This window comes from Lepisma saccharinum, chromosome 2 (assembly GCF_977018435.1).
Source record: "Lepisma saccharinum chromosome 2, izLepSacc3.1, whole genome shotgun sequence".
Classification (NCBI taxonomy): Eukaryota; Metazoa; Arthropoda; class Insecta; order Zygentoma; family Lepismatidae; genus Lepisma; species Lepisma saccharinum.
Genome location: NC_139230.1, coordinates 211,432,946 through 211,445,371, shown reverse-complemented (window position 1 = coordinate 211,445,371; position 12,426 = coordinate 211,432,946). Strand labels below are relative to the sequence as shown.

Below are 12,426 nucleotides of genomic sequence, written 5' to 3'. Positions count from 1 at the left end.
TCGCCTTTACTCCGGGGTTATCCCCAGGTACTCATTTAGTTACGATGAAGAAGGATAATAAATTACTGAAAAAGTATTGTCTATGTTTTCACATCGATTTGCATCAAACGGCTGATCGTATAAGAACAAAGTAACGGAGCATAATAATAAGGATGATAATGATGGTAATCATCATCATCTTCTTGCAGAAACAATAAGTAATTATCAAAGTAGACAAAAGAACTGCAGTCACTGCAAAGTAAAGTAGACTTACAGTTAGTTACTTGCTTTAGAAAGTAACGGTAAAAACCTACTGTTACTTGAGAGTCCATTACTTCTGAGCACCTGGAAATTACTAAATTAAAAAAGCGGAGTGGTTGTTTCCATGTTTTCCAACAATCGACCAGGTTCCGGCGCCACTTGTGTCACGCAGGTCACGTGGCTCGTGTCATCCATTCGGGCGCAATATGTGAATGTGTGGCGGGGATGCCGCTCTCTCCACATGTCAGTCGTCCCCCGAAATGGCTCTGTGACGGAAGTTGACAGCGAGTGGTCAATATCCGGGAGGTAAGTACCAGATCCAGGCTGCCGTGTTTGCGTTGCCGGCTAATAATCGACTGGGTGGTATATGTTATTCTTTGACAGAAACGCGCCAGTGAATGCATCACAAAATTATATGAAATAATGTATTTTTAGTGCGACATCTCTTCTATTATTTATCTAGCTCACGTGCATCTCTGGTGGTGCGACAAGGAGTACCAAGTGACAATTTTAAATTTGTACAAAATTTTAAATTCACTAATAACATTAATATATTGAAAATTGATAACAACTGTACTCCTCATTATGTTACATTGAATATGCATGCAATGTACGTATACATGTTCCAAATACTTGTGGTCGAATCCAAAGTGATAATTTACATATGTGTTCCTTTCATGTGTAAAAAAACACAATATATAATTGAATATCGTTGGTTTTAGTTAATAGCTATTTGTAATCAAGGGGTCCCGGATTCGATATTAATGGAGGTACATAATGGTTCTGATCCCACTCTAAACTGTGGGTTCAGTCCCGATTTGCCCATCTGTGCATAAAGTGAACTTAAAAGAAGCACTCACAGTTAATAGCTATTTAAGAAAATCTGAATTTATCCTTTTAATAACTATTAAGCTTGATTGACACTTTTGTCCAGTGGCGGCGATTAGGAGGCAATTGCCCTCCAACCCCAAATTTTGCCACTTTTTTCACTATGGCCTCTTAATGCTAAGCCCTGTCTACCAAGAGAAGGTAAACTTTCCTTGCCTCCCCAATTTTGGTACCCAATCGCCGCCATTGCTTATATCTGTATCCTTGTCAAAGTATCAAGATTGATGAAATGAGTGCAAGGTACCAAGAGATGTAGATTGTCTTCTATAAATATACTTTTACTATACCTTTCTCTCACTTCTGTTACATTTACGAGAGTTAATTTTCACTGTTCTTTGCACAGTGTGGCATTTTTATATTCCCCATGAACCATAATCCGAAATATTTTATAGTAGTTCGCCTATTTAGATTCTTTTTTAACTAAGTACACTCTCGCTACATAGTCACTTCAAGAAAAGGTTTATGCAATGATTGACAGGGAGAAAAATATCTTTAGAGTAGCTATACTTTCTCTTATCCTCCCTATAAACAACTCGCATACTACCAAATTGTAATTAAGTAATTCCGTGTTCACTTACTGGTAGAGCCACATTGTACCCGCACAAGGTTTCGGATCCCACTTTAACAGTCCCGATTAGCTTATTTGAACATCAAATGGAGTTAAAACAAACTTTTGACCAAGCACATTTTGTTCATATGTTTGTTTGTTGCCTTTCTTTTCCTCTGAAAGATGATGATAAGAATATCATTCTAAAATCTGTTCCCTCAATGTCCCACAAAACATTAATTTATGTTCCTTTTGCATATTCTACAGCTTTTGAAGCACATATTTTTATTTCAGATTGTACTAAATTCTCAGTTATTTGTTATTTTTCTTATCTGTCGTATTTCTGCTACCTTGTGGCTAATCGTGACGATTATTGATTGATTTTGTTTATTTTACTTTGCTTTTCTGCCACTTTTGGCTAATCCAGAACATGACGATGAGTGATGATATGATGAAATTGATGAAAATAGCAAAGAACACCCATCCCAGGAACAGCTGGTGTCGTAGCCGGCAATCACGACGATTAAGATGAACACTGATTCGATTAAATTGATGCAGAAACATTCACAATATATATGAATATATTATCCTTCATAATCCAGTGAAAATACTTTTAAACTACGATTGATTGATTCATTTCGTATTTTAAGTCCACTTTATGCACAGTAAGGCTAATCGGGACTGGACCTACAGTTTGAAATGGGATCCGAATCACTATGTGCCTCAACCGGGTTCGAACCCGGGACCCCTTGATTACAAGGCAATGACGCTACCACTGCGCACAGGAGGCCCTTTCTAAGCTGCGAGTGATACCAATCTAGAATATATTCAGAGTCTTCCATGTTACTTAGAAGAACACTATTCAAACATTCCTCCAAACCCACACCACACGATATCTGTTGGTTGAAAACCGCAATACAGGAAATATAATTGCTCTCGGACTTAAGTCTTTATTTAATTTCTACACGCTTCTGTGTACGGTTGTCAAGCAAATATATCTCAACGTCCTTCTAGCGCAAAAAAAAAGAAAGAAACAAGCGACCAATTTTGGCAGATTTCCTGTTAATAACGATCAAATTGGGTTGAACGACTTTTGGAGTATTCTGTATAAAGGGAACAAGCTTTTTCAAATTATATTTATGTGCTGCTCATCAATTTCTCAGCGTAAATAAAAGTTTCGACGAGATATGAAATAGGTCAAATAAAATTCCAATTTAATCTATGGGCCTTACGTTTATGGCACAAGGCTCCCATTTCAAGGATGATGTATTCACTCGTGTTTGCCAGCTTAACCTCGAAGCGGTAATATGAATCTAGATGTCTCGTTTTACATCAGATAAAACTTCTGGTTATGTTCCCGTAGCTTTTTTTCTTTGTTCGTCATACACGACATGGATGTCGGTGACCCACAGAGTTCATCATATCCGTTTTACATTTAAAAAGCGTTATTGATAATACTTTATACCTTGGAAAGGAAGTTATATTGACCCTTTAACTGAAGTTTGTTGTAATATTTACCTTTCCTCTGTCGCTGGATGTATTTGATTGTATAACATCGGTTCATACTTCAGTCGTATAAGAGGAATATCATAACGAGATGGCATTATAACATACCCAGTGGAGTATACGATGGTGTGGAGATCCAGAAAGGTCCTTGAACGAAACAGTTATCATAGAGCTCGTCGGCGATGAAAAATGATCTTCTTTTCTGAGCCTTTAACAATGCTTTAAAACAGTTCGTTTCCCTTCAGTTAGAACAATAAAACATTGTTTCTATTTTGCATTTTTTGTTTTGCATTTTTTGGCCTCTTTCGTTTTGAGGTCATTTTTCAGTATTTTTTGATGTTTTTGTTGCATTTTTCTTCATTTTTCTTCCTCTGTTTAAATGCATTTTCTGGTGTAACTTACATACGTATTTCAATTTCCTGACATGGTCTTTTCAGCAAGTTCGCCATTAATAGAAAATATGTTCAATGCAAAAGCGCAAGATTATTTTTAACTGAAATGTTTGGCAATGGAGGAAATTATTGATTCTGGTAAATTTAGTTTTCTTCCACCAAAGTTAAAATACTTTCTGTCAAGTTTACTTTGAGGTTCCCTAATTATCATTTTAATCTGTGGTTTTAAAGTAAAATTAGTCACAATGTAGAAAAAATATGTAATCTGATGTACGCGAAATACAAATGTGTTTTCAGATGCTGACCGACTACTGTATCGTGCAAGGTCCACTCTGAAAGGAGGTATATGACTTACCTATATAGAAAAACCTTGCGGTGTATTTTATGTAACTTTGAAGTAAAAATAGAAAACTACATTAGCACTTAATTGCTTTTCCCCGTTTGTTTCAGGAGTTAGAACCACCAAATAATGGCTTTATCGATTTATTCAACTACTCCTGCAATTTATGAAAAAAACAAGCTTTGATTTTAAGAGCAACAATTATTTTAGATAATTTTTTTACAATTTTAGGTAATTTAAAAATATTTTTTATGTCATTCCACAGGTTATTTTTTTACATTTTCTTGGTCATCAACTTCCGAGTTCTAGTTATTACCAATTATTAACTTACAATTTTGTATTTTATAAAGTCCTACATTTACACTGAGACTGTTCTATGTAACAACTCCAATGCAATAATTTTCCTTTTCTTTTTTTAATTTTCCGGGAGGCAGCATCTCTTTGAGAGCAAAGCCTACCAAGAAACGTTTCATTGGGTGCCGACTGGTCAGCGGATTACGAGGGAGGAGTGCACGTGGGATCAGCGCACAGCAAGATTTCGTGGGAATAGCGCATAGGATCTCAGGTGTTAGTGGGATTAGCGCACAGTATGATTATCAATAAGAATCTTCTCTCGCACTTTTCTTTCCAGACTTGGGACTGGACAACGTGTAGATTAATACACGAAGGTAGTTTAGAGGTTCATCTATCAGCAGCTTCTCTTACAGCTTCGTCAACTTTTCAGAGCGATCTTCAATCAAACTTTGCAACGTACGACAGAGAATTGAGGCAACGAAATAAATCTTCAGTTGCAACATATTTGTCTAAAATTGTTTTTATACGCTTGTCGGTTTCAATATACTGTTTCCTTCTCTTGCGACCTGGAATGCCTAGGTCTTTTGCAATAATTTTGGCGCTCATCTCCTCAGCGTCTTCCATCAGTTTCTGAATGAGGAAATAAACATTTGGTTTATGTATTCCCACCATCCTATTTAACTTGTTATTCCAACCTTCCACAGGGATGTTTGTCCTGTGTCTTTGTCTACAGGGTGTTTCCGGGCTGACGATACAAACTTTCAGGGATGATGGAGAAGGGCACATGTATCAATTTGAGATAAGGAACCCTAGTCCGGAAACGACTTAGTCGAAAGTTATAAGCGAATATCAGTGTATGAAGATGTAATACTTTTATTACCTGCACAAGTTTCACAAGCTGTTCCGTAGCCAGCTCGGTCACCTGATCTGACCCCACTTGATTTATTCTTGTGGGGTCATGTGAAAAGTCTTGTGTACAAGACACCTGTGGTAGACTGGAGAGGATCTCCTGGCAAGAATTCTCGCTGCCTGAGACATTGTTCGAACGACCCCGGGGTTGTTCCAACGGGTAGGCCAGACGATGGCATGCCTGCAGCAAAGCTGGGAGACGCCATTTTGAATAACTGTTGTGAATGTAGTAGCTTGTGAAACTTGTGCAGGTAATAAAGGTATTACATCTTCATTCACCGATTTTCGCTTATAACTTTCTACTAAGTCGTTTCCGGACCAGGGTTTCTTATCTCAAATTGATACATGTGCCCTTCTCCATCATCCCTGAAAGTTTGTATCATCAGCCCGGAAACAGCCTGTATAAACATTCCACATGGTTTTCGGCAAAGAAGCATTGCCCAGCCATTGATGTACGAAATAGTCAAGAAACTGCATCAGCTTTTCATTCTGGGGAGTGATCTGCATGATGCATATCAACGATTCGTCAATTTTTTCAGGTGGTATCAAGGCTAAAGCTGCGCACATACGACATATTTTCCTAATATCTTCATTTTCCTTATATGTTGTGGCTAGACCTATGTTTTGTATATGACGCCAAAGGCATTGATTAAAATGGTAATTAAAACCTGATACTGATCCTTGAGGAGACACTTCTCTTATTGCTTCTATTACTGCCATCTCAAAGTCTGCTTTAACATTCAAGCATAAGGAAGCTCGTCTCATCGAAAAGTCTCAACACATTTTCATCCAAGGAGATTTCGGAACGACCAAACGGATTTTGGGTTGTTCCCAGTGTTTTCCTACGTATTTCACACAAAGAGGTTTTACGTCATCATATTTTGGAATTTCAGTAACTAGTTCATAACCTCTATTCGTCAGTTTCCCAAATTCTTGTTTCTAGACGACGTTCACTGGCGTAGACAGTTCCTCCCTTGCTCTTTTCCTGCATACAGACATCGTTTTAAGAACTTTCAACTCTGCAACATTCGGAACACACTGATGAGGTTTTCTTTCCAAAACGTCGTTGTTCAATGTTGTCTTTAGTGATTCCTTGCACTTCAGCCGGCGTTCCTTTACACATCTCCAGTAGATAACATTTTCAGTCTTACGGCCAACACGATACTGATGTCCGTCCAGTAAGAGACAAGGTTTACCCTTGGCTCTGGTAATAACTTCCATTGCGCATTCACCTGCAAGGAAAGAAAGTTGAACATTTGAATGTGAGCTTCACCCACGATATTTTTCTCTCTGTGCGCAGATCACAATGTGCGCTCCTCCCACGTGCGCTTCTCCAACGACACCGGTCAGCACATCGAGTCTCATCGCCGATGATTTTGGCTTTCGAGACGGTCTATACTAGAATTGTCAACACCAAAATTTTCTAATCGAACCCGGTCCGATCGCTAAAAAAATGTTTTGATTTGTATTTATATATTTGTTAATTAAGGATGCTTTTCTGCCACTTCTGTCTAATCGCGACGATGAGGATGAGTGATGATGTGATGCAAATTATGAAGGGACACTCACAAAGAACACCCATACCAAGGTCTGGATTCGAACCCGGCACTCCTAGCACTTTGATTTGAGTTCACTCATTTGCTCAGGTACGCTAATCGAGACTGCACCTGCAGTTAAAAGTGGAATCCGAACCACTCACTGTACAATGTGTCTCCGCCGGCGATCGAACCGGTTCGATTGGGTTGTTTGTGTTTGTTTTAAAGTCCACTTTATGCACAGAAACGTTAAGCGGGACTGGACTTCCAGTTTAAAGCTAGATCCGAACCTCCACCGGGTATCGAACCCGTGAACCCCTTAGAACGCGACGACTTTACCAGTACACAATCAAAGACCTTATCTGATTAGCGAATCACTTCCCCACAGTACAAATATGCATATGGTAGAGGGAGGAGATTACATTTTTATCTATTTGTGTAGATGTCCTTGAAATCCAGTCCCCTTCTTCGATGCTCCTGCCATGCACATTAATCATCACTTTTTTACAATAACTGTAAATAAGTAATTAGTAACTGCAGTAAGTATAAACTTGATGTCACTTGCTATTGTACGTCACGGACACTGCCGGCTTGTAACGATTCAATTGAAAGTCAATGTATTAATTACAAGCCCGCAGTGTCCGTGACTACTTCGAGCGAAATGAAAGAGAAAATTCTTACTCTTCATTTGCTCTTGTTGCTTGTTCGGGTCTCCTTGGCGTTGGGTTTCTGGGGCAAATTGACTCCTTGTCGCCTTTGGAAAAGACAAACTAAAAGTGCCACAGTTTGTTGTTTCTGTACAGTATACTTGCACATAATAATAATAATAATAATATCGTCTTTATTGAAAGGGCGTGTTTCGGCCTCGCGGGCCGTTCTTACAACAAACCCTTAAAAAAAAAAAACATTATGCAATTGACACTTTACACTTCATGAAAATCACTATTGCAGATGAAAAATAAAAATAAAACATCAATAAAACATGTATATTTATAATGTAAACAATTAATGTACTGAAGGTACAGAGTTAAATCTTTAACCACAATCAGAATACAATTATTACAGAGAAAAAACTAAAACCAATACCTCATTCCCGTTCATTACAGAAAAGACAAATCCAGACACTATTGTTTGGACAGTAGATGCTTCTTTAGGTTTATTTTGTGTGTTGCAGGGTGGAGCTCCCCTGAGGTCAGTGGTGGGGGGCAGGTCATTCCATTCTTTTATTGCAGTGACTATGAAAGAATTTCCATAGAGTGTTGTTCTGTGTGTGGGAATCGTGAATTGTGTTTTTTTGGCGAAGGTTAATTTGTTTTTCCTTCCTGTACGGGGCAGTTTGATCATATAAATATTTTGGTTCCTTATTGTTCAGGATCCTGTACAATAACGACAATGCCAAAAATGTTCTCCTATTTTTGAAATTAGATTATTATAATTTCCTTCAGTTTAAACTATCTATTCCATTTCTTAAGTGCAATCGACTCTTTTGATTTTTCTGTGTGGTTGATTGATTTGGTTAATTTTACTTCGCTTTCATGCCACTTTTGGCCAATCGCGAAGATGAGGATGAGTATGGTATGATGAAATAAATGAAGGGACACTCACAAATAACATCCATGCCCAGGTCGAGATTCGAACACGGGACGTCTGGCGTCGTAGCATGCTATGCTAGCCCCTCTGCTTTTCTTTATGAAATGATTGATTGACTTGGTTTATTTCACTTTGCTTTTCTGACACTTTTGGCTAATCGCGAAGATGAGGATGATTGGTAATATGATGAAATCGATGAAGGGACACACAGATGTCCATGCCCAGGCCAGAATTCGAACCTGTGACCTCTGGCGTCGTAGCGCGCAGTCATAACCACTCCGCCATGGAAATCGGCTTTATTTATGAAGATGGAAGATAAGTAATAAGGTTTTCGAAGCGTTCAAAGTGAACCCTACGCTTGTACGAACCATATAGTGTGCTCCTTATTGGGTTAACTCTTACTTGTAGTTGCCGGCCCCCGTGGCGGAGTGGTTAGCAAATCGCGCTACGACGCCAGGAGTCCTGGGTTTGAATCCCGGACTGGGCATGGATGTTTGTGAGTGTCCATTCATCAATTTCATCATATGATCACTCATCCCCATCTTCGCAAATTAGCCAAAGTTGCACAACAAGCGAATTAAAATAAAGCAAACCAATCAATCAATCTTCCTTGTAGTTAACTAAAGACGTTTTCTGAATGCAACACGGGAAGGTACTGTGAGAGTGGAAATGAGATGTATAGAAATATTGATCGGGACTCTTGTATTACAAGAGTAACAATTATGCCTACTCAGCCTTCAGCTAGGCCTTGGGTTTGCAGTGAATAATTTATTGCAACTTGCGTTGCACAGTGGAGAGTGCACTCGATCACCTATTGATGTCAGCTTCTCCTATCAACAGGTGACAGAGTTCCTCTCTTTTGGCCGTCAAGTGCTTATTATGCTCTATTTTATGTAAAAATCGAACATGAATTCACCACGCTTCAAAACATGATGTAAACAGGAAGTATTTGAAATGTTGCCTAGTTTTAGACGTTTTCCCTCGATATAGAACTAAAATTATGAGCATTTACTGGTTTCACTCTAAGGTAGTTGAATAATTAACAGCAATCCACATAGAATTGTTTTCACTTGAGATATTTTCTATGAGACTTTATTAGAAAGTGCAGTCGTGAAAATGAGGCCACGTTAGCAGAATGATAAATTAGCATGTTTCAAGGAAGGGAGAGACAATCAATATAAAACATATTTAGGAAATATATTTTCGCATTTCTCCTATAATATTCTTTGTTTGCTTTCAGTTCACTTTATAATCAGATACGCTAATAGAAACAGGACCTACAGTCTAAAGTGCGATCCGAAAAATTGTGCAGTGTGTGTCAACCTATAGAATCTAACCTGACAACCGGTGGCGGGGATTGGGTTCGAAAAACCGGGGGGGGGGGTGCAGGGTGCCGAAACTGGGGGGATTGTGTATATATCACATTATTAATAAGAGAAATGCATCTTTCCCTTGAATCTTGCCATATCAACATGAGCCACAATATTTTCCAACACTTTTGTAAGAGTTAAAATGGATACTAGGCTATATATGCATGGCGGTGGAAGGGCCTGGAGAACCATTCAACCATAACCCGAGGTTATAATTTGCTTTAGTGATTTTCACTGAATCGTATCCAGATCGCACTTTGACGGGGCAATTTTACTGCCCTTAACTCATGCGCCCCAGGGCTTACTGGGCCTAGGCCGAAATCTGACCCTCCTCATAAAATATTTTTCATGTGAAGGATACAGTACATGCACAAACATATACCAGTGTTTCGAAGTAACAGTTACTTTTTGGATGAATTCTAACTGTAACTAACTACTTTTAAATAAAAGTAACTAGCTGTAACTGTAACAAATTGAAGTAACGTTATCAACAGATACTTTTACAGTTACTTCACAACACTTAAATTGTTAACTAAAAATTTGTAACGTGGGGGAAGAGGTAAATTTGGCAACACCGTTTCCAACTGTATGTCTTCTCTGGGTGCCAAGTTGGAAGGATTTTCATGGAATCGCCTAAAGCAAGGAAGCTAGACTTCGTTGCATGCTAAATTTAGAACATCCATGCTTTATTGAAATACATGAGGACTTTATTTTTTACCAGAGATATAAATAAAACATATATAAGTCTTCATGCATTTATTTTATTACAATTAATTATCACTGATTGTGTGTAATTTGTTTTCAATAATATTTCAAGCAGAAAGTAACTGTAAAGTAACGGACAGCTACGTTACAAGTACCAGTATTGTAAATGAGATACTTTATAAAATGAGTTAACTGTAGCTCAGTTACTGTTAGAACCAAGTAACTTCAACTGTAACTCAGTTACATTTAAAAGTAACTTTTCAAACCCTGACACATACACACACACACACACACACACAGAGAGAGAGAGAGAGAGAGAGAGAGAGAGAGAGAGAGAGAGAGAAAGAGAGATAGAGATAATGTAAGAGAAAGAGAGAGAGAAAGTAAGAGAGACAGAGCAAGAGAGAGAGAGAGTAAGAGAGTGAGAGTACGAGAGAGAGAGAGAGAGTAAGAAAAAGAAAGAGAGAGAGAGAGAGAGAGTGTAAGAAAAAGAAAGAGAGAGAGGGAGAGAGGAGGTTTGGCACAGAAACAAGGCCAAGTCTTAAATAAAAAAAATGTGGGAGATCGGACTTTGCCGGAAACGGGGAAGTGAATTGACGACAGTTTCGGGTTTTACACTAATTGGCGCGATACTTGCACTGCCCATGCATCTCATTTTCGAATTCTGCACGGCTACGCGCCAAAGCGAACAGAACAGTGACAAGCGCTTCCGGTTTTAGTAACGCCGGAACCGAAGAGAGGCGGAGGAAACGGAACGGTCCAGTGGCAGGGGACGCCGCTGTTCTGCCCCGCCGACCGTTGCGCGGACAAAGTTTATTATTTGCATGAAACCCCGAACAACAGGAACAAGGTTGTTCGCGAAGGGATGACAATGCAGAGAAAGAGAAAGGCCTTATCTGTCACATCGAGCGGCGACTGGGCTTCACTTTCCCGCAGGAGAGTTGGCAGCAGAGGGGCCGTCGTTAGCACCCCGTTCAGGCAGGATGCTGTCTCGTCTCCGCTCGATTTCCGGACTAGACCGAGAACGAGCCCAGAGAACTACAGTAAAGTCGCCGTTAGAACCGGTGTCAATTCACAGAGCAGGACGGTTATTTTGACAAAATCCCGTTTCCTTGCTGGCTGCTTCTGGGAGGAGGGATTTTAATGTTGCCGCTTCTTGCCCAAGCAGTAGGCGGCAATTTTTTTTGTATATAAACGCGGCAACAGAGGGTCACTGCCATAAAGGCGGTCCCCGAGCCGGCTGATACGCCGACTCCACTGTAGGGATGACCAAATCCGGATAAAATATTATCAGGATATCGGATATTTTGATATCAGAATATTCCTATTATTCGAATATTAGAAATATTCGGGTTATCCTAAATATCCGAATAACCAAAATACCGGAATGCGTGAATTATCCAGACGGTTTTATTGTTTATCAGTTTTACTGGCTTTTTTTATTTTATTATTGAAATTAACAAGCAAATTGATATAAATTTATGAGAAGAAATAAGCAGATAAACCTAAGAAGGAAATTAATTTCATTAGCATTACTTCTTTCAATTTCCAAAAAGTCTTGTACGTAAACTTATTCTTGGACGCCTTGTGCATTCGAAACTGATTTTGCAAATTTTCCCAAAATTCAAATACTTGTGCGGTATTACATAAGTGACCAGCAGCCTTCTGGTACTTTTTCTGTTTACTTCAGAAGTCATTATAAGTTACTTTAACAATTACTTTATACTCAATTCTTACACACACGTAATTCATGCAGTATTTTAAGTTCATACTCCTCTTAACACACCTCTCTTTTCTACAAAACCCAGCTAAAAAAATTTCACAAAGGCTTAATGTGATCATTTTGTTGCAAAAAATGTATCTCTATCCGTCCCTAGACTCCTCCTTGAACAAATAGAAAAGCTGACTTTAACCAACACACCGATATGACAAGATACTTGGAAATATTTCTGCCAGAAGCTACTTGCAATTAAAGTAGAGTTCACAGCAGGATTGTTTTATAGTTGTTACTACATCGCGCTGCGACGCCAAGGGTCCCGGGTTCGAATCCCGCTCGGGCTTGGTTGTTTGTGAATGTCCATTCATTAATTTCATCGTTTCATCACTCATC

General features: G+C 38.9%; 1 protein-coding gene across 3 annotated transcripts in view; it reads left to right on the top strand.

Annotated features, from left to right (window-relative positions):
- Positions 1–460: 460 nt before the first annotated feature.
- LOC145981146 (MAM and LDL-receptor class A domain-containing protein 1-like) overlaps positions 461–12,426 on the top strand; it is a 79,159-nt gene continuing 67,193 nt past the window's right edge. For 2 of the 3 annotated variants that reach the window (XM_083114286.1, XM_083114275.1), the window contains exon 1: positions 461–546. The gene's annotated coding sequence lies outside the window, so the exon portion shown is untranslated. The remainder of the gene's footprint in view (positions 547–12,426) is intronic. The other variant, XM_083114281.1, reaches the window with a different exon arrangement.